This window comes from Pongo pygmaeus, chromosome 9 (assembly GCF_028885625.2).
Source record: "Pongo pygmaeus isolate AG05252 chromosome 9, NHGRI_mPonPyg2-v2.0_pri, whole genome shotgun sequence".
Lineage (NCBI taxonomy): Eukaryota > Metazoa > Chordata > Mammalia > Primates > Hominidae > Pongo > Pongo pygmaeus.
Genome location: NC_072382.2, coordinates 5434967 through 5457628, shown reverse-complemented (window position 1 = coordinate 5457628; position 22662 = coordinate 5434967).

Sequence of the window (22662 nt, the reverse complement as noted above, 5' to 3'; positions counted from 1 at the left end):
CTGCACGCTTCCAAGTCAGGCGTTTCCGATGACTCTTCCTTCCTGTGGGAGTCAGAGGGCAGGATGGGATGGGGTCAGCTGAGCCCTACCTCTGAAGCCTTGCCTCTAAAAATAGCCCTTTCTTCCTGTGTCCAGGGCTCTGCCACGGGCCCTGCAGGAAAACGTCTGTTTCCAAGGCGGACGGAGCATCTGGAAGCTCCGACCAGCCACGCGCTTATGGTCAGGCCACAGCCAAGTGTCACCGGAGCCCTGGGGGCACCATCTGGCCTTCACTTCCTCGAGGCTCCTGTCCCCTTCACTGAATAAATCCTGCATGTTTGGAGCCTGAGTCACAGCAGATCCAGTGGGTGTGTTGGGGTGCAGCAGGTGTGCATCCCAGGGGGCGCTGAGGCGAACCGACCAGAACCTTCTCTTCCTGCTGCCCTGGGAGGCTGTGTCTGCCCAAACCAGCCACGGGGCCGGGTCCACTGCCTGGGGATGGCTGTCCCCTGAGTGCTGCTGTGTCCCCACCACGGAGGCTCGTCCAGCTGCCCGGGCATGAGTCATGGGCCAGCCCTGGGCGCTGCTGCGGATTCAGAAGCTCGAGCCGTTTCCTGCAGATAAGCGACAAGCGCCAGGGAAACCTGGCGGGGGTGGCCGCCCTGTGAGATAGCGCTTCCTTCAAAGCCCCCCAAGCACTAATTAGCCATTCCAAGCATAGTTTCAACAGCATTTAGGGATTTCCTCATCAAAATAAACTTCCTCCCATGTTATCTTCATTTTTGGCATCTGATGGGATCCTTTTTTGTCTTATTTATTTATTTTCTTTCTCTCCAAGATTCAGGGTGGACACACTTAGTCCTGCTGTGGGCGAATGGGCAGGTGAGGACACTGGGACACTGGCAGCTGGCCCATCCACCTCTTGTCCGTGGAAAGTGGCAAGTCCCCACCCCATCTCTGCTCTCAAAGCAGCTTTGGAGGGGCCTGGTTCTGTGGCGAAGACCAGGACGGGTGGTCCACAGTGGCCTGCCCCACCTCTCCTTAGCTCCCCAGACCCAGGGGCTGGCTTGCCCTGCAGGCGATTTCAAGCCTCGGGGCTTCCAGGGTCAGCCTCTGCTGGAATGGTTGGGATGCCATCAAGGCAAATTAGTGCTGGGGGCTCCCCTAGCCCCGGGGGCCTTCTGGCATGCTGGGAGTCGGCTGGTGGACTTCCCCTTGGGCCCCAACAGGATTGCTGTGGAAGTCAGGGCTTGAGATGAAAACTCAAGATGGAAAAGCTGCTCATTTGCAACTTCCTCCTGGAAAGAAACCCCTCGCGGGTGCCTGTGGGTTGAGCCTCCTCAGCGCGGCAGGGCAAAGGCCTGCTTTGTGTACCGAGTCTCCAGGCATCCTGGCTGTTGCTTCCTGCGGCTCCGCACACGCCTTGGAGGGCGAATTTTAGCCACAATAGGTGATTTCCTGAAAGATCTGCTGATGCCTGGAGTTGACAGGCTGCTCCGAGATGGAACTAGATAAGAGGAGTTTTGTTTGGGGCTGGACAATTTGTCAGGAAATGAGGTAGTGGTTGGTATGGAACTAATGTCACTGTGGATTATTTTGGGGGAAAGTGTCCCTGGGAGGCCTCCATCAGCCTTCCAAACACAGCCAGGTGGGGCCATGCACGCAACCTTGCTTCTGGGGGAATAGGACGCAGGCTCCGGGAGATCTTCCTGATGCCAGCAACGGAATAGGTGGGGCCTACTCTCCAAAGGACAGCTGCCAGGCCAGGCCCAGCTCATGACAGGGTATGGAGCCTTCACATAACACCAAGGGCATTTCTGCTATGGAGCAGGGTGCTCGTGTTCTCAACCCAAGGCTGGCTGCATAGATCCCAGGGTTGCAGTGCTCACAGCCCAGCAAAGAGCTGGGTTGTCAGGAACCAAATGAAAAAAGGAGGGAAGAAAAGTGCAGATGGAAGGATGGAAGGAGCAATGGATGAATGATGGATAGATGGATGGATGGATGGATGGATGGATGGATGCATGGCTGCATGGATGCATGGATGCGTGGATGGATAGATGAGTGGATGGAAGGAAGAAGAAATGGATGGTTGGATGGATGGAAGAAAAGATGGGTGGATGGTGATGGATGGATAGATAGATGGAAGGATGAAAGGAGCGATGGATGGATGGATGCATGGATGGATGGATGCATGGATGAATGGATGAATGGATGGAAGGAAGAAGAAATGGGTGGATGGATGGATGGATGGATGGATGGAAGGAAGAAGAAATGGATGGTTGGATGGGTGGAAGAAAAGATGGATGGATGGTGATGGATGGATAGATAGATGGAAGGATGAAAGGAGCAATGGATGGATGCATGGATGCATGGATGAATGGATGAATGGATGGAAGGAAGAAGAAATGGGTGGATGGATGGATGGATGGATGGAGAGACAGATGGATAGTGAAGGATGGATAGATAGATAGAAGGAGGGAAGAAGAGAAAGATGAATGGATGGATGATTAGAAGGAGGGATTGATGGATGGATGATGGATGGATGAAAGGAAGAAAAGAGGGAAGATGGAAGGAAGAAAAGGAGGGAGGATGAATGGAAGGAAAGAAGGAAGGAGAGATTAAATTGGTTTTGTAAGACATTTCTTATCTTTTTTTTTAGAAGAAAGAAAGAAACATGTTAAATAAAAGTCGGTTCTATACCCTTCTTTACTGTGGCAGCTCAGCCAGGAGTCTAGAGAGCCTGTTTCCCAGGCATACAAGATGGGGGGCAGCTTTACAGATAACAACCCTCTGATGGCCCTGGGAAGAAGTCCACACACCTGTTCTCTGCCTCCACCACCCAGGTGGTCTCCCCCAACCATGGTGCAGCCTCCCAGGCCCCATCTCTGGCGACCACAGGTCTGCCCAACAGAGTGCTGACCAGCCACATCTGCAAGCCCCATCCCAGCCAGCCTGTCCCCTTGCAATGACCCCAACCATGACAATAGTTACAACCACCTCATGTGTGGCATGCTCCCCATGTACCAGACTCTGAACCCTCACACACGGGGTCTCATTTCCTCTTCTGAGGATCATTGTCCAGATGAGGCCAGTGAGGGCCAGTAAAGTTTTCGTGTGACCAGTGGATGCAGAACCAGGACTGGAACAGGTCAGTTTGGGTCCAGAGTCTCTGGACTCAAGAGGACGATGCAGAGGTGGGAAAGGAAAGAAGAAGGAAGAAGCAGGGAACCAAGGCAGGAAGTGGAGGCTGTGGCTCTGGGGAGCAGTGAGGGAGAGTGTGGGAGGGAGCAGCTTCGAGGGAAAGGGAACCATTTAAAAGGGGGTTTTGAAGATATTTTCTGTATCATGGTCAGTATCACTTCTTCCTCATTACCTAGTAAAATCTACATGAGAAACTGAGGAATTTCTCATGTAAAATCTACATGAGAAACTGGGGTAATTGCCTACCCAAGATTCCTCTCTCTACCAGCAGAACACAGCCACTGTTCAGGGTGGCATTGTGACCAGCTAGAACATTCTATTTCCTAGCCTCCCTTGCAGTAAGGGGTGGCCATGAGGCTCAGCTTTGGCCAGTAGAATGCAGAAGTCATGGGGCTTACAGGGAAAGGGTTGGCAGCCCTTATCTAGCTCTGCTCCTTATTCCTTCCATGTTTTCCTTCCTGCAATGAAAGCTGAAGCAATGCCTGGAGCACAGCAGCCATTTTGCAACCATGAGGACTAAAGTCACATGCCAAGGATGGTGGAGTGGAGAGGTAGAAGGAACCTGGGCCAGTGATGGCATGGTGGAGCTGCCACACCAGCCCTGAACTGCCAGCTGTGGGTAGACAACAGCTACTGTGTTGTTGCCACTGTGGCGTGGCTTCCTGCTCCCTGCATCCAGATGTGGCTCCATGTGACACAGCCATCAGTAAAAAACCAAAGGCACACATTAAAATTCCTCTCAATTAACCAGGGTAAGGCCATTCCAAAGTCACAGAGGCCTTGGTTTTTTTGGCGGGGGTGGTGGTTCCTTCTCACCAGCAGCTGCCCTGACCGAAGGCTCCACAGGTAAGGCCAGAGGCAGGGATGCCTTCTGGAAATCCACAGACCAAATCCCTTTGCATTTATGTGGTTTCAGCCTTCCTCTCTGCCCTCAGACTTCACTTGCCACTGGACTCAGCAAGAATGCCTCTTTGGTTGGCCTTGGGCCGGGTTTGTACCCCCCCACCTCTGGTCCATGTGCCTACGGGGTCCTCTGTCCCTGTCAGCCTGGGACCCAAGAGCCAGCTCCACACTCAGCCCTTGACTGGATCCACGGGAGGGTGACCTCAGCAATGCCAGCGGGGTTGGCTGCCCCGGGACACCCTGCAGTTCGTCAGGGTTCTCCAGAGAAACAGAACCAAGAGGGTGTGTGTGTGTGTGTGTGTGTGTGTGTGTACAGAGAGAGAGAGAGAGAGAGAGATAGCCAGGGAAGGCCCAGGGAAGAGCTGATGTCACAGCTTGAGGCTGAAGGCCATCTTTGGCAGAATTCTTTCCTGGCTGAGGGACCTCAGTCTATTTCTCTTCGGCTGATTAGATGAGGCCCACTTACGCTATGGAGGGTCATCTACTTCACTCAAAATCTACTGATTTACATGTTAATCTCATCTGAAAAATATCTTCATAGCAGCCTGTAGAATAATGTTTGACCAAACACTGGGTACCGAGGACTAAGCAAGTTGACACATACAAGAACCAACACAAGGCCCCCCAAGCTGTGTCTGCACCCAAGAGCCCTCCTGTGTTACCCACACTCACAGAATTAGAGTCTAAGTTTCATACGACCCAGGAGGGCCTCTAGTGCAGCCACCCACTTGAGGCACAAATGTCCCCTCCCTGGAATCTCCTAATCAGCTGTGGGGACCTTCTCAGCTCTCCTTCCTGACTTTCCCAACAACCCTTCAGAAGCTACACCTTCAGATGTACACATACACACACACAATGCACAAGCACACACATGCACACACATGAACGCACACAGGCACATGCGCACATACACTTTCACATATGTGCACACACCTCTCTCAGACAACTCAGTCCTACCAGGGACAAAGGTCTCTGCAACCAGGATGAAGCAAGGCTAATCCGCAGCAGGAAGAGCCACCTATGCCCCAGGGACATTACTTATATGCAAATCATGCTGCCATTCCTGCACATTGGAGAGGTGGCAGGTGGCCCTGAGGTTCCTCCCCTAGCAGTGCAGGGGGACAAGACAGACCCATCCATGTATTTTCTCGGGTGAGGAAGCCAGCCTACACAGACCTCGTGAGCTGATGGGTCTCACCATCTTATTATTTATTCTTTATTATTAACAAAGTCAGACATGCACACAGGACTCCCCGTGACCATTCCCGGGGAAGAAAGGAAACTTCTGAGAGCTGAGGTTCGGGACATATCTAGTCCCACATACTCGATGATCAGCCCATAGGTTCCATGCAGGGAGAGAGTCCCTCAGGCCCACCTCTACCTCTCCTTTGAGACAGCAGAGTTGAGAGAAAAGCAGGGATGCAGGCGTTCAATCCATCCATGCAGAGGCTGGGGCCAAAACCAATACTGGTCCTTTACTGCTGACCTCAGGCCCGTGTTACATGAGCGGGGTGTTTGCACCGATGACCATGCTCGGGAATGCTGCTTGTCCTTTTGTGTTTTTCTGGCAGACTCGCAATGAAGCCAGGTCAGTCCCAAGACGTGCGTTCCAGTTCCAGCCCCCTTACCAGCCTTGGAAGGCAGCATGTAAGGGGGCAGTGGGGTGGGGGGGGGGGAAGCACTCTGTGATTCAGTTTCCTATTCTGTAATATGGGAACAATAGTACCACCCACCATCCAGACTATAACACAGAACCATCCTAGGCCGGAATAAGTGATGTCTCTACATCCCCGAAGCTTGGAGTTCCCCAAACTTGTCTGATCATAAGAGTCTCCCAAGATGCATGTGATAGATAGAGGTTCTCTCACTCCGCCACGTGTGCATTTTTACAAAGCACCCTTCCCACAGTAATTTTTTTTTTTTTTTTTTTTTGAGACAGATCTTGCTCTGTCACCCAGGCTGGAGTGCAGTGGCGTGATCTTGGCTCACTGCAATCTCCACCTCCCGGGTTCAAGCAGTACTCACCTCAGCCTCCCAAGTAGCTGGGATTACAAGCATGCATCACCACGCCCAGCTAATTTTTGTACTTTTAGTAGAGATGGGGTTTCACCATGTTGGCCAGGCTGGTCGTGAACTCCTGACCTCAAGTGATCCACCCACCTCGGCCTCCCAAAGTACTGGGATTACAGGCCTGAGCCACAGTGCCTGGCCTCCCCCCAGTGATTTATATGAGAAAAGAATTCTGGGAAATGCTGTTCTTACTTGACAATCCAGCAGAAGGATACACAGCCTGACTTCCCAGCAAGCTTGGACCCAGTGCACAAGGAATCGACGTGTGAGGAGTTTGAGAGGCAAGTAGTCTCATGTGGGTTTAAATTGTTGCCAGGGCTCCTCCGGTACAGGAAGCAGGTATCCTGGGTCCCATTCCCAGTAGACCCAGCAGAGCGTGGCTTGGTCCTTGGATCATCCTCTCTAACGTGGATAGAGTAGGATGCGCCAGCTCTGGGCCATTCCAAGGCTGTGGCTTGGGAGTCAGGCAGGCCTTCGATTACAGCCTGATTCTGTGACTTGGGGTGGGGTGGTCTTGGGCACATCCTGACCCTCTTACTGATCAAGGCGAGGCCCCCGGGCTAGCAGCATCCACATCACCAGGAGCTTGCTAGACATGCAGGCCCCCAGGCCCCACCCCAGACCTGCTGAGTCAGAATCCACATTTCAGCAAGATCTGAAGTGGATTCTTATGCACTCGGAAGCTTGAGAGCAGTGTGCTTACCTCTTTGAGTCTGATCTCTTCAGCTGCAAAGTGAGGAAAGACTATATCAGTAACTATCCCTACAGCTCCAAGTAACACCAAGCCTGTTTCAAACTAGCTTGAACAATCAGGAAATGTGCTGACTGCTGTAAGTGGCACTCTGGGGCCAGACAGGCATCAGGATCAGTGTGGTTCAGAGTACTACGTCTGCAGCAGAAGCGTCCTGCCTCTGCCCTGCTGCACTGTGGCTGCAGCTCACCACGCTCACACCTGCGCAGGGCAATGTCCAGAGGGAAGATCCTCTAGGATCCTGTCTCTTGCATCCCACTGGCCTGCACCAATCCATGGTCAGTCATTGAACTGACTTAGGCCTGCATTCCTACACCAGGTGCTGGCTAAGGGACAGGATCACACTCAGGTCCAGCCATGCAACTAAGAATATAGCTGCGTGCCACAGCATCTCATATCAATGGCATGACCCCAAATCAGGACAGTGGAGGAGAGGAGGGAAGCAGATGCTGAGTAGATGCCTGATGCTGGTTACTACAGGATGGCCCTATCTCATGGGGTGGTTTCCCACTTAACACAATCCCTGGAGCACAGGAAATACTCAAATACCCAATCTCAATCGTTAAACAGCTCTGGCAAATTGGATTTTCCAAACATGAGCACAGCTATATTTCTGTTCCCACGTGCTCTTCCACTCCTCATTAAGAGGTAGAGTCTATTTTCCCCTCTCTTGACACTGGGTGGGATTTTGTGACAGCTTGACAAATTCAATGTGCAGATGAGATGCTGCCTGACTTCCAAGGCTAGGTCGCAAACAGTGATGCAGCTTCCTCCTGGTTTTATCTGTCAGAAGCTTCACCTATGGCACCCAGCTGCCATATTGTAAGGAAGCCCAGGCCACACGGGGAGGCTGTGTGCAGGCGTTCCAGCCAATGGCCCCAGCTGAATCTCAGCCAAGAGCCCACATCAACTGCCAGACACATAAGTGAGTGCACTAGCTCAGCTGAAATCAGCTGATGTCAGCCCCCAGCCAAGGTCCCAGATATCGTGGTTTAAGGCTGAGCTGCACCCACTGTGCCCTGTCAGAATTCCTAACCCACAGAATCAATGAACATTAGGAAAAAAATGATTAATTTATGCCACTGTGGTAAGCAGATTAATGATCCTCCAATGTACCCATGTCTGTGTATATGTGACCTCCCATGGCAAAAGGGACTTTGCAGATGTGATTAAGCTAAGAATCTTGAGATGGGAAGATTATCCTGGATTAACCAAGTATGCATAATGTAATCGAAAAGGCCTTCATAAGAGGAAGGCAGAGGGAATACAGTTAATAGTAGGAGATGTGAGGACAGACGCAGGAAGTCAGAGTGATGTGAGGAAGGGGCCCCAGGCTAAGGAATGTAGGTGGCCTCTAAAAGCTGAAAAAGAGATTTTTCCCTGAAGTCTTCAGAAGGAATGTGTAGCCCTGCCAACTCCTTGATTTTAAACTTCTGATGCCCACAAGCGAAAGAGAATAAACGTGTGTTGTTTTAAGCCACGATGTTGGTGGTAATTTGTTACAAACTAATGTAGAAGGTTTTTGATAATGGATTAAAATTTTAAAAATAGATATAGAGCTCTTCGGATTTTCTGTTTCTTGTGTCTGTTTTGGTAAGTTAAATTTTTTGAGGAATTTTTTTATTCTATCAACGTCACACATTTTTGGACATAATGTTGGTCATAATATTGTTATATTGCCTTTTCCTTTTTAATATCTGTAGGATCTGTAATAATGGCCCCTCTTTTCATTCTTGCCATTTGTGATTTGTGTTCTCTCTCTTTTTTCTTCTCTTTTTCTCTTGATCAATTTTGTTGATCTTTTCAAAGAACCAGCTTTTAGCTTTGTCAATTTTCTCCGTTGTCTGTCTGCTTTGTATTTCACTGATGTCTTCTCTTACCTTTATGATTTCCTTTCCTTTGCTTACCTGGGGCTTATTTTGCTCTTCCTTTTTTTGGCTTTGTATGGTGGGACCTTAGGTTATTGATTTTAGATCTTTCTTATTTTCAAATATAAGTATTTAAAGATATGTTTCTCTTTAAGCAATACTTTAGCTACATCCTATATACTTTGGTATGTTCTTGTTATCATTCAGGATTTCAATACTTTTAAATTTATTGAGATTTGCTTTATAAACCAGCATCCGACCTATCTTGATGGGTGAACCATGTGTACTTCAAAAGAATCTTTATTTCATCATATCCAAAAGCATTTTCTATAAATATCAAGTCATATGTTGAGATGATTATTATTGTTTTTCAAATCCTTTATATATCTACTGACTTTTTAATCTAGTTGTTCTATCAATTGATGAGAGAGGGAGAGTTGAATACTCCACTGTGATTGTAAAGTTATTTGTTTCTCCCTTTAATACTTTTCATCTTTGCTCATGCATCTGTGAGGTTCTACTAAAATTGCTGTGACTTCCTGATTAATTGTCTTTTTCATTATTATAAAATGTGCTTTTTTATCTCAAAGATTACACTTTATCTCAAAGTTTATTTTCTCTAATATTAATACAGCCACTTTGACTTTATTATGCTTATTACTTGCATGGCATAACTTTTTTTTTTTTTTTTTTTGAGACAGTCTTGCTCTGTCGCCCAGGCTGGAGTGCAGTGGTACAATCTTGGCTCACTGCAACCTCTGCCTCCTGGGTTCAAGTGATTCTTGTGCCTCAGCCTCCTGAGTAGCTGGGATTACAGATGTGTGCCACTATGCCTGGCTAATTTTTGAATTTTTAGTAGAAATGGGGTTTCTCCATGTTGTCAAGGCTGATCTCAAACTCCTGACCTCAAATGGTCCACCCGCCTTGGCCTCCCAAAGTGCTGAGATTACAGGCGTGAGCCACTGTGCCCAGCCACATGGTATAACTTTTTCCATCCAGTTACTTTCAACCTGTATTTTTATTTTTAAAGTGCATCTCTTTTGGCATCTGGTTGACTCTTTTATTCAGATAACCACTTCCTTTCAATTAAAATATTCATGTTGTTAGTATTTAGTGTAATTATTGATATGGTTGGGTTTAGGTCTACCATGTTATAATGTTTCTTCAATTTGTCCCCTGTAGTTGTTATTCTTCCATTTCCCCCTTCCTGTCTTCTTTTGACTATTTGAATTTTTCTTTTTTTTAGTATTTCATATTGCAGTTAAAATTATTTCTTTTGGGTTATTTTCATATTTCTTATTTTTCTGCTGAGACATAATTTTTTTTCATTCATTTTCAGTGTATTTTTCTTCACCTCATTGAGCAAAATTATAGTAGTTCTTGTAAACTCCTTGTTTGATAATTCCGACATATGGGTCATTAGAGATTGGCATTTATTGTTAATGGGTCACATTTTATTGGCTCTTTGTATGTCAAGTAATTTTGAGCTACACCCTAGACGTTGTAAATATATATTGTGTTGCCAGTGGGCTTTGGGACTTTTCAGTGGAAGCGCTCTTTCACTGGAGAGTGTTTGACCATTTTGTTTTAGCAGCGGTTCACCTGGTTAGACTTACACTGTAAGCTCTGCTTTACCATCTGTGTATGGTGTTGAATTTTTAGTTCAATCATTTAAGCCTTTTCAGCAGTGCTGTTGAGACTGTCCTATACATGCATGGTTCTGGGCCAGCCTGAGACGTGTGTGGTGGGCATATGCAGAATTAGGAGACCTCTCATCTGTCTCCCTTCTGAGCCCTCCCCTTCACTCTCCAGTGACAGCTGTGGCCACCTGGGCTGATTTCCCTGGTTCCTCCAGCCAGAAAGATGGTGGGGTTTCTCTTAGCATTTTTGCCACTTGTCCCTTGCCACATTGCTCTCAGACTGCATCCCACTCCAGAGGCAAAGTCATGAGCAATGAAAAACTCACTTCCAGACCATCACCACACCAAGTTCTGACTCCCTTCAACAACTTTCCTGCTTTTGTTTACTTTTCAGAATCCTTGGGTAGTTTTTAAGTTTTTTCCAAAGTTCACACTTGTTATCAGTGGGAGAGCTGGTCTATAGAGGAGTCCATCTATTGTACCAGAAGCCAACACCCTAGGCAAAGGGTTGGCAGTGCTGGCTGACATCTTGCTGCTTGTGATGAAAGTAAGGGACAGAGACAAGCCAAAGAAGGAACACTCAATGTCAAGAAGCCAAGACTTGCTGGGTTTGAAAATCAAACTGTTTCTTATTCCTAACTTCTTCAAAATTCAGATTAAGAAAAGGCTTCACAGCAAAGATATTCACACTGAAATTATAAGAGCCTTTGTTAAGCTCTCAGAAAGACCTAAATTGGTGCCACAGTGTACTGTCTAGCCAACAGAAGTGCCTCTAAGGACCTGAAGTGCATGCCTCACAGGTCCTTTCCATGAAATAAAAGCCTCTTCATAAATCTTAAGAGCAATTTCCCACAGCATTCTCACAGGAAGCCCCAAGTAGAGAAGAGTTTATCTTGAAGAGATGTGTGGCTCAAGCTCTTGTCTAGCAGAATGGATTATAAATTGATGCCTCAAAAACCACAAAGTTGTATTTTTAAAGAAGTGTATCAGCTTGGACTAAAAGAGACACAGACAGCACAAAATACAAAGAGATCTTTGGATCCCCAAAACTTCTACGTCAGGAAGCAGGCTGAGAAATGACTCAATTGCAAACACAGGCTACATTTTAGGGAAAAGGGAGGCTGATTCAGAGGATGGAGCAAGAGCCTGGAGGACAGAGCCAAAAGCCACAGCGACTCACTCTCAGGTAGTAGGACTGAGCCCCAAACAGGGAACTGGCAACACATGCCCAGCTGGATTTCAGAATTGCTATGGACCAATTACTTCTGTGTGCTCATCATATTTACACATTCTGAATTGGAGTGTCCATGGCAGCTCTCCTCTACCGAGCTCACCACTATATTTGGGTGAGATGAGCAAGAAACCACAACCAAAGACCATCATGCACCTGGAGCTGATGGAGAGGATGCTTTCCTGGACTTTGAGCCTGATGCTGTGATGAGATGACAGTTTGGGGAAGTGCAATGTAGATAAAAGGAAAAGTCTATTTTGCGTGCAGTAAGAATGTAAATGATGGAGTCCAGAGGGAAGCCTGTATTGTATTTTCCAAAAATGGCCATAACAATATATCCAGGCCCATGCGCTCTTCCAGAACCCTGCCACTCCCCATCACGAGGCAGGGTCTATTTCCTCTCTCCATGAACCTGGGCAGGATTTTGTGACTGTCTTGAATAGGCTGTGGCAGAAGTGGAGCTATGACTTTCAGGTCATCAAAAATGATGCAGCTTCCATCTCAATCTGTCTACCTCTCCCACTCTCATGCCTCACACCCATCTCTTAATTCTCACCCTTCAAATCTAGCCGCCATGTTGTGAGGAAGCCCAAGCCACATGAAGAGGCCACATGTAGGTGTTCTAGCCAACAGCTCCAGCTGAGGTCTCAGCCAAGAGCCAGCATCAACTGCCAGGCATGTGAGGGAGCCTCCCCTGGTGTGCTCCCATTTCTTGAGCCACAGAATCTGTGAGCATAACAAAGGGTGGTTTATGCCACTAAGTTTGGGGTCTTTTTTAATGCAATCAGAGTAAATGGAACAATGGATTTGCGGCAGATTGCCAGAGTCCCAGAGGTGCACACACCCCCCAGGTCACACTTCCCCCATTGGAAAAGGGAATGGGTCCTCAGGATAAGGAGTCTGGATAGCCACAGGAGAAGGCTGATTCCTACCCGGAGTGGGAGATGGAAGCCTCGCCCTGAGCCGGCCAACCCCTCCCCAGGCCATCCAAAGGGAGTGACTGTTTTCAGGGGAACAAACCTCACCCACTGTTCTTCTCCCTTGTAGCAACTGGAGTCTGGAAGTACAGGGAAGGAGAAAAGCCCAGCGTATTTCTGAAAAGGGGAAGGAGCATGTCATGGCCCTGCAGCTTTCTCTAGATCCAGGTTCTTCAGCATGGATGGAAAAACATCTCATCAAATCAAAATGCAAACCTTGGCTCCATTCTATGGTGTCTGGCATTTTTCTTCTTCCGTTCTCTTCACTCCTGTTTCATTGTTTCAGTGTTGTCTGAACCCTTGCTGTTCCCAGTGTGGTTCTCCAACCAGCAACAGTGGCATTGCCTGGGGAGCTGGTTTGAGAGGTAGGATCTGAGGCTAGCTCCAAGTCTGCAGAGTACGAATCTGCAGGATTCCCGGGCACAGAGCTTGAGAAAAGCAGCTCTATGCAGACTCACTGGTGAGTCCAGCTGGCTGGGAGAGCAGAGGGACGCTCAGTCCAGGGGAGGCCAGAGCATGGATAACCCGCACAGTGACAGCGTGGCTGCTGTCCATAGGAACGGCACCAGCTCTACACCCACTGGAGGCTGGGGACCATCTAAAGACACTGATGCTGAGGGACAGCATCTGGCCCAGGGATAGCAGAGAAGGGTCTGTCTCATGTGCAAACCTGGTTGCCGGGTGTTGGCTAGGGTTGCTGGGCTGAGGATGATTTAGGAGGGAGAGTCTAGACGCTGGAGGAAAGAACTCTGTCATCAATTAGCTGTGTCTGCCGGCGCATGAGAGGGGAGTGGCGCCTCGTGGGTGTTATTTGCTCTCCTTGCCTAGAATGTGCAGAATTGCTTTTGTGCCATTTAAACTTTCTTTCCTCCCCTCCTTCCTGCTGGAAGATTTTCCAAGAGATGTTGCCATTCGTGAGCCCATCACTGCATGTGCCAGTCACCCATCAACCTTCCCTGGGTTCATGTGGACAGGACGAACGTGGGACCAGTGGTGTCCGGCTTGGACCTGGCCCCAGACATCCATGGCCACACCAGTTGCTCAAGAGCCAAAGAATCTTCCAAGCCAGCAGTGTGGGGCCCCAGCCTGTGCGATTCACTGCTGTGCTCATTCCTGACAGCATGCTCTCCGCAGCCTCTGCTGCATGGTCCGGCAGCAAGGTACCCAGGTCTCAATATGTCTAGTTCCAGTTACTTTTCTGAAAAGCAAAACAGCTGTGTGTCTTGGATCTGAGGACACTGCACAATTCCTCTTATCCCCAAATGCCTGCTTCCCCATGGGACATCCCAGTCCCTCAGAAGGGGCCGCTGAATAGCTTGCAGAACCTCTTAGCTCAGACCTTCTCCCCTGCCCAAAAGCTGGGCAAGGAAAGCTGTTCCCATTTACAGATGAGTAAATTGAGGTTCTGAGAGGCGAGGGGAGTGGTAGATCACACGAGCACTCAGAGGCGAAGCTGGGATGGACGAGTGGGGGCAGCCATGGCCCCGTGTCCTGCACATGGGCTGAGCGCCCCATGGGGCACCTCTCTGAGTTCACCCGCACTGAATGCCAGCCGGTGGGGCTGGGCGCAGGCACCGTGGCTGGTGGGAAACCTCCCCAGTTCCTTCTAAGGAGCATGCTGGACCCACACCCTCCCACAGAAGCTTTTCTGGAAACAAGCCTGATGACCTCAGCACATTTTTTCCAAACACACCCTTCCTCCCTCTCCCAAAATCTCAGTGTCTTTGGACCATTTCCCTGAGGATTGGCTAAGGCAGAGCTGAGGGCCTCGCAGGGGACTCCCTCCTTGAGCAGCCCTGCAGCCCCCATCCCACCCCAGCCACCGTCCTGGCCTGCTCAGCTGGGATCTTCAACAGAAAAACCACAAATAATTGAGCTGTTTAGGAGAACATCAGTCTGGGTTTCCATGGCAACAACCTCTGGAGCCAGCTGCCCCAACAGCTAACAGCTCAGGGCCAGGCCAGCCTGCCTCCAGTTGAGTGGAGGACATGGATCCACGCTGGCTTCTGGGGTTCCAGGCTAGGAGCCTGGTCCTCCACAACAGAGGCCAGGCTGGGTAACAGGAGCGGAAGCCTAGAGGGCTGAAGCCAGAAACCCCCAGAGCCATCCCCCACCCCAAATCATCACACACAGGCCAGCTGCTGGGGGCTGTGAAGCTTCGAGGCTTCACTTCTTCCCTTCTGGCCTCAGCCTCGCCCTCCTGCAAGGCCAGTCCCACTCCCCCTAGCAGGACAGGTAGGGAAACAGAGGCCCCGCAGGGATCTGTGGCTGGCCCCCGGCACACAGCAGGCGCCTGGTTCCCGAGACCATTCTGCAATTTGTCTCAGCCTGTGACTATTCCCACTCCTGGAGTACAGACAAACCCAGGGGCCTCTGCCTGCCCAGCCTCTAAGGAGCAGAGAGTCTTCTTCCCCTGGAGAATCCTACGGGTAGCAGAGGCTGCGCTGGTTCCCTGGGCTTTATCTGCCCTTTCCTGTTCTCTCCCCATAAAGAGCCTGCTCTCCTTACCCATTTTGCTTATGAGAAAAGGAAGGTACAGAGAGGGCAAGGAAGTCACCTGGAGTCACACAGCTCCTAAGCAGCAGGGCCCGGGTGGAGCCAGGACAGTTCATAACCTGTGCCATCCGGGAGCATCATCAATCCCGCCACACCTGGGGTTGCCAGGCTGCCCACAGGCCCCCACCCAGCATAGAACTAACCTTTGAGGGGACACAGCCTCCCAGAGACTCCGGAGCCGCTCAGCAGACAACTCCCTGGTGCCCCACAGGGCTCATGCCCTGTGCCTGGGACCCCACCGAGGGGATACAGAGAGAAATAAGAGTGGGCTGCTGCCAACCTGAACCTCGCCATTGGGTGGAAGGGAGAGTTTTGTGGACCAACTGCCACAAAGTCATGAAACAACGTAGGTGTGGCTCTACCTGGCAGCAAGTCTCACCAGGAAAGGTTTCCGAAAGAGGGAGGACTGGGGAGAGGGCAGAGTGAAGTCCTCCATGTGCTGGGACCAGGAGCCCGCAGACCACCGGGAGGCCCAGCCAGGGACCACGGGAGATGCAGCTCTGCTGGAGCCACTGCTGAGTGGGTGATGGGTGGGGCCGGAGCAGCGCCGTATGCAATGAGAGAGGCACCAACGACTCCGCAACTAAAGAGCAACTACAGAAAAGAAGCCTGTCTTTTATTTGTGGATTTGTGACTTTATGTCCCTACTTTGTCACAAAAAGAGGATTCTAGGAGGCTTACAAAATTACAAAAATGCATGCAATACAATGTGATTTTTAGTAGGTGAGGAAAACATAAGATGAAGCAGAAGTCAAAATATATGCCCTAAGTCCTCGATGTGTACTGTGTGATGTAGTAGTAAAATTGACTCTGAGTTCCCCGGCAGCCAATGTGAAAAGGAAAACACACCCTGCCATTGAATTTACAAGGAGCGTGGGATAAAACTAACAAGCTGCTGGGAGACACTGGGCTACAGCTACTTCTGAAAAAGAAGAGGAACTTCTTATCAAGATCATGTTGACAGTGTCAGCATGAATAGCAACTGGACAGTGTCCCAGCACACACACAGGGATGCCTCTGGCCCATTTTAATCATAGCATCCCTGGGACAAGAGGTTGGCTCAGGCCCCCTGCAAAGGATAAGCTGAGGTAGAGGGGCCTGCAGCTCTCTGGTGGCTGTGCCTGAAAAGGCTTGAGCACAGCTTTGAGGGTGCGGCATAGTAGAATCCAAACCTTGCAACCCCCATGGGGATGGCGACTTTGCAGAATCCCATAAGATTCTGCAAAGTCCCCATCCCCTGCCACTGCCCTCCTTCCAGTTGGAACTAAGTTACAGAAGCACCCACTTGGAGCCTGGTGCTCAGACTTGGCTGCAAGCTGCAATCACCTGGGAGTTTACAAAGTTACTGGGCGCTGGGTTCCACCCCCAGTTCTGATCTAATCTGTCTGGGGTGCAGTCTGGGCATGAAAAGTTTTTCAGGCTCTCTAGATGATTCTCGTGTGCAGCCAAGTTAGACAACACTGACTCCCGGGGAGGTGGATTACCTGTGCTCCCGGCAAAGCGCAGGACTCGCAGTTTGGCAAGCTTCCAGCAGCAGGGAGTTCGGATGGCTCCGTGGGGAGCCTCACCCCAAGGCGACAACGGGGTGGAGGGTGCCCCCCAACAAGCCGTGGGGCTGAAGGGAAGCCACCCACCTCACAGCAGGGGTTCACCATCAGCCATGGGGGTCCTCACAAAATAATGTGAGTGGTCTCTGCTTCTAAGTGCCAGTTATATAAGTGATCTGGACCTGTAATTTTATTCCTTAGATACGCTTTTCCCCAAGATTGTGTTCCGCACGGCGTTCATTTCACGATGGTGTAAGTCAGTGGCATGCCAGAAGATATTCCATGGCAAAGAGGCTGTGGAGCCCGTGGCACCCAACATTAAGCAGAGATTTTTCACAGCCAAAGATGCTGACTCAGCTATCGTGCCCGGTTCCCCGAACTCTGGGCCATGAAACCCTACTTTCCAGATCTAGTGTTTTTCAGGAGCTGGTTTCATGGCACTGTGTTCTACAGCCCATTCATTAAGAAAGGCTTCTGTAATAATTTCAGCCAAACCCGATTATTAAAAAAAAAAAAAATCATTAATTAAGAAGCTCTAGGGGCCAACAGAAGCAGAACACCAAGCTTTGAATGCAGAGGCTTCCTGGAGGACCCTCGGAGATAAAGTAGTTGAAACATGTACCCGCAGGTAACCCAACGAGTCGAATCAGACTTGTTAGCGCTGCGTTGGCTAAATGTTGAAAGAGGTTTACTAAAAATGACAATTCACATTTTGGAACAATTGAATCTATGCCATTCTTTCTGGCAGTAGTCCAATCCTAGGTCCAATCACCTGTTTAAGGAGATTTTCAGCTGGTGACAAAATAATTCCATTAATAAGACTTAATATTTTTAATATAAGGAAAAAAATACTATAAATCAACAGAAAAGGACAAAGGACAAGAAAAAAAACAATGGAAAAACTAAGAAATACAGGCAGCCAACAGAGGCCTGGTGAATAGGCTGGGTTATGCCACAGTAAAAAGCATCCTCCCCAAAGCTGAGTGACTTAAACCACAATGTCTGTTTCTTGCTCACACTCCGTGGCAAGCGAGAGTCCCGGGCCTTTCTTCCCATCGGTCTAGAGCAGAGGCTTTCGGAGGTTCAATCTCAGCCCGGGCTCTAAGATCGCAGGAGGACCAGGGACCGTGGAAGGAGTGAACATTTACTGGCTCTTAAAGTTCCATCCAGAAGCAACACACACTGCTTTCACTCACACCTCCTTGGTCAAAAAAGTCCCGTGGCCACACCCATCCTCAGAGCTGGTGAGGAGTGCAATCTTACCTGAGCCCTGGAGGAGAAACTAAATTCAGTGGGAACAAAGACGGCCACCTGGAGAAAAAGTGCTCCACCTCATTGCCAAAGAAATGCACATCAGAACAACCAGGAGACACTGTGCAATTGTTTGCCAAAGTTGAAAAAAACAAAAGCAAAAGTGAATGGAACCTTGCCTTTAGGCAGTTTATCTTTTTAGCCTTTTGGTGGAGAGAAGGGAAGAGAGAGGGCTGGGGACCTGGGGAGGAGTGGGGACATCCAGCTCAGCACCAGGGAAAGTGATGTCAGGCACAGGTTAGGGAAGGGCAGGGCAGAACACCTCTGGCTGGCTCTGCTGGAAGGTGACTCATGCACCGTGGTTCTCATTAGGATTAGGATGCAAGCGCCTTAGAAGCACCCTTTGCTTTGCGGGTGCATGTAGCTAATCCTCATGCAGAGACAAAGGCTGAGGGAAGGTCAGGACAAACAGCATATCCTTATCTTCCTCCTGGGGTTTTCCAGTACGGGAAGATAGGACAATAGTCAATAACAGCAGACCAAGAAGCAAAGACCACCTATGCCACGGAAGAAACTTGCAATGTATGAATAAGGAAAGTGGCCATTGCAGGGATTACCCAGCCCAGGGTTCAAGGTGTCTAGGAAGACAGGAGACCTACGTGAGTAAGCGCTGTGGTGGGGTTAGGGAGTGGGGCTGTAGTTTATGAAAATGAGCTTCTGATCAGAGGGGCTTTATCTAGAGAGTCAGCAAGGAAAGGTGAGTTAGAGGCCAGAGTCAGAGCCGCCCTTCAGGGAGGCCCCGAGGAGTCTCAGAGGCTGGGTCCTGGAGCCCAGGTGGGTACATTGCCAGGACCCAGGCGGACAGACACTGAGATGTGTACATTTCAGGGGAGCTGGTCTCAGCTTCTAGACCTGAAGAAAGCCGTCAGCCCTGACCTCACCACCCAGATTCTCACTCTGCCCTGGTACTAGAACATTGACCCAAACACAGACAGAAGAGAAGAGAGAGAGCACTGGGAAGAAGTAGCTAGAGGTGAGAAGGATGGGGGGAAGGTGCTGCCAAGAAAATGAGGCGTTTCTGGAAGGTGGTGCTCTTCATGTCAAAGCCAGCAGAGCCAAGTACAAATTGGGCAAAAGACCCACCTGGGGGTACTCCGCAAGACGGGGCTCCGGGAGTAACCAGGACAAAGTACACAGAATTCCTTATGGCAAGAGCAGTTTTACCGATTTACTAATAGGTCATATTCAACAAGCATTGGCCTGAGCTGGTCATAGGCCATGCACGGAGCTAGGTATTGGGGAAGTGGTTTGTCCACTCGTTCATTCATTTATTCCTTCATTCCATGGGTTTCCTGCGCATCCCCTGTGGACCAGGCGCTGTGGTAGGTGCTTTGGGATGAGGTGGTGAACTGAGCAGATACAGTGTCTGCCGCAGACCCCATTCTCGCAGAGGAGACAGACAGGAAGCACATAAACCCGTAATAAGATAGAAAAATGGGGTACAAGGTGACAGGATGATCAGGGAGTCATAGCGGTTAGTGTTTCCTAAGCACAAACTCAGTATCTTGAATGTGTCAAAGCCATTTTCATCCTCACCGCAGGAGAAAGTTCTGTTATTTCCCCCATTCCACAGAGAGGAGGAAGCTAAGTCACAGAGAGCCAAGGTGACCCGCCCAGGGTCCCACAGCTCATAAGGGGTAGCCTGGGAAGTTGAAGCCAGGCAGGCCAGCTGCAGAAAACCTGCAGGAACCTCAGTGCAAGGCGGTTTTATTGGGGCTGAGGCCTCAAAGCAGGGGAATGTGGCCTCCTGAGACACTCTGGGCGGCCAGGGCCTGCCTGAGGTGGGACCAAGCGTGGCGGCGTGGCTGCAGCCTGGTGGGAAAGGGAAGGAGGGAGAAGGCCTTGGCAGTAGCAGACATGAAAAGCAGGTTGATTTTATTCTACTTGAAACGGGATGCCATTGACGCCGCCTCTCTGTGGTGGAAGCGGACATGGGGTGGCCGGAGCCAGGCGTTCCGGGGTCAAGGCCACGGTGTATTTTAAATGGTCGGAGACGGGTGTATGGCGCGGGTTTCTGGGCCCGCTTCCAGAGATTCTATCTCTGCAGGTCTGGGCAGGGGCTCCGGGGCCGCCTTTGAAACTCTCTCCAATGCACACACACCCGCTGTGAGCCCCTGGACACACTCCTGCCCCCAGGAAACCGAAACTCCCTGTGGATACCAGGGCCCTCCTCCTGGAGGAAGAACAGTTGAGCTGCTCCCTGCTGGAAGAAAGACAGTTCCAGAACACGTGACGGTGAGGACAAGAATTTCAAGCCAGGGGGAAGAGATGAAGGTAGGACCGGAAAGCCGGAGGTGGAAATCGCAGACCAGGGCTGAGCTGGAGGGGGCTTTGGGGTGACTGGATCACAGAGGGTAGAAAGGGGTGAAGCAAGCCTGGGTCATAAGTTGCGGCTCCTTCAAAACAGCCACAGACCCGGGGGGAGAGGCTGTGGGCACAGCTAAGCCCCTCGTTTGGTTGGTGAACTCTGATCCTCCTGAGGCAATCCTAGTAATCATAGCAGCAATACACATTGCATTTTCGGGGTGGGCCAGGCCGGGCACTACACACATTCCTAGCAGTGACTGTATTTGATCTGTTTGGTTTTGTCTGAGACAAAGTCTTGCACTGTCGCCCAGGTTGGAGTGCGGTGGCACAATCACGACTGTCTGAACCTCAACCTCCCAAGCCCAAGCAATCTCCTAGCCTCAGCCTTCCAAGTGTCCGGGACCCCAGGTGTGTGCCACCATGCCCAGCTCATTTCTTTATTTTTTTGTAGAGATGAGGTTTCACTGTGTTCTCCAGGCTGGTTTCAAATTCCTGGGCTCAAGTGATCCTCCTGCCTCAGCCTCCCGAAGTGCTGGGATTATGGGTGTGAGCCACCATGCTGGGCCTCATTTGATCCTTTTAACAGCTCTGTAAGCAGATGCAATGATCACCTCCATTCTATTGGTGGAATAACTGGGGCTCGAGTCAGACCACACGAGCCATCATTAGCAGAGGCTAGGTCTCTTTGGGGACCAAGCTTTCAGATAATAAAAATAGCAGTACGGACAGTAACACAAACCCACCAAAAAGCTCTGAATCCCAGAATTTTCTCATAACTTACTTGGCATCAAAACCTGACCTGGAATTTTTGGCAGCAGAAAAAGTTCCACCGGAACAAATCTTCATTTGTGTTCTTTAGGGTGAACAGCCGTCTGTTTCATGGATTCGAATACGGGACACAGCCCAGCCGCACTGGGAGGGTTGCAATAATAGATGATATTCTCACCCAATTCCCTTTCTAAAATCCACAAAAAGGCCCAGTCTTTTGGCAGAAGGGTGGTCTCTGGCCCTTCTGCAAAGATCCTGCTGTCAGTTGGAGGGAGGTCAGGAGTCCCCATTTCTAGTTCCGGTCCTGCCACTCCTGGTTTCTCTCTGTGGCAGAATGGGAGCGGCTCCTGGGTGAGGCTGCGGGGCAGGTGAGTAAGAAGCTCCTTGAATGAAGCACCCTGCACGAAGGGAAGCTGTCGGCCACCCTGTTTCTGCGACTGATGGCCCTTGAGGAAGGGTTGGTCTTATTGCCCCGTGGGAAGGAGATTTGGGCCCAGGAGACCTGGGTCCTCCTGGTGGAGCTCCCTTCTATAGGTGGAATAATTGGGGCTCATCTTTGGCCTCATTTTTCTCTTTGCAAAGCATGAGGACTGGGAGCAGAGATCAGCAGTCCCCGCGGCTGGGGCCGCCTGGGACGCGCTAAGCCGGACACAAGGCATTTTCTCAGACCCAGCCCCCCAGATCCCCCAGGCCCCCAGGTCCTAGGACGAGCTCTGCGCACCCCGTGCTTTCATTGACAGGTGGGCAGGCCCAGCGTCCTCGCTTTCCATGACTAGTCCTGCTTTTCTGGGTGGAGAGCAGGGGCCTTCCCGGAGCCTCGATTCCCACGGGTGGGGGCCTGGGGGAGGCCGTGGTGGGCGCTGAGCAGGCCCAGGGAGGCCGCGCACCCCCGGCCCCCTCGCCGCCCGCCGTCCAGGCGGCCCCGGAGCCGGCTGCGGGCAGCAAGGGCCGCGGGGCCCCGCGCTCAGTGTCTGCCCCACTCAAACCCCAGGGTGGGGAGGGATTTCCATGGGGCTTACGGTGATTTATAATGGGAAACCTCCGCTTTCCTCACACATTGTTCTCCCTGACAGAGGAAAGAAAGAGGGTACTAAATCTCCTCTCATCATAGTAATGATGAAGCCCGCGGCGTCCCGGCCCCATCCCAATGCCCTCGACGACAACAAAGTGCTCTATTGTGATCTATTACATTTTTCTCAAAAAACCTTCAGCCGCGCACAAGGCCAGCGCCATATCCTGCACTGGCCCTCCCTCATTGTCCTCGCCGAGGGAAACGGAATGTGTCAGTCTGAGTAATGCGCCTTCAATGCTTCTCAGGAGCCGCTGGCTCGGCCGGGATAAAGCAGCCCCCACGCTTTCTCAGGCCCCGGCCCGGGATGAAAGCTGCCCGCGCCGCCGGGCAGCCACCGCGCCACCTGGTCCACGGGCCTGGGCCAGTTCAGCCGGCAGGGCTGATGGCCGGCCCCTTCCCTGCTCTCACCCCCCATCGTGGGCCCGGGAGGGTGAGAATGGGGGCAGAGGGGACTAGGAGAGGGGGAGCAGAGGGTCACGGG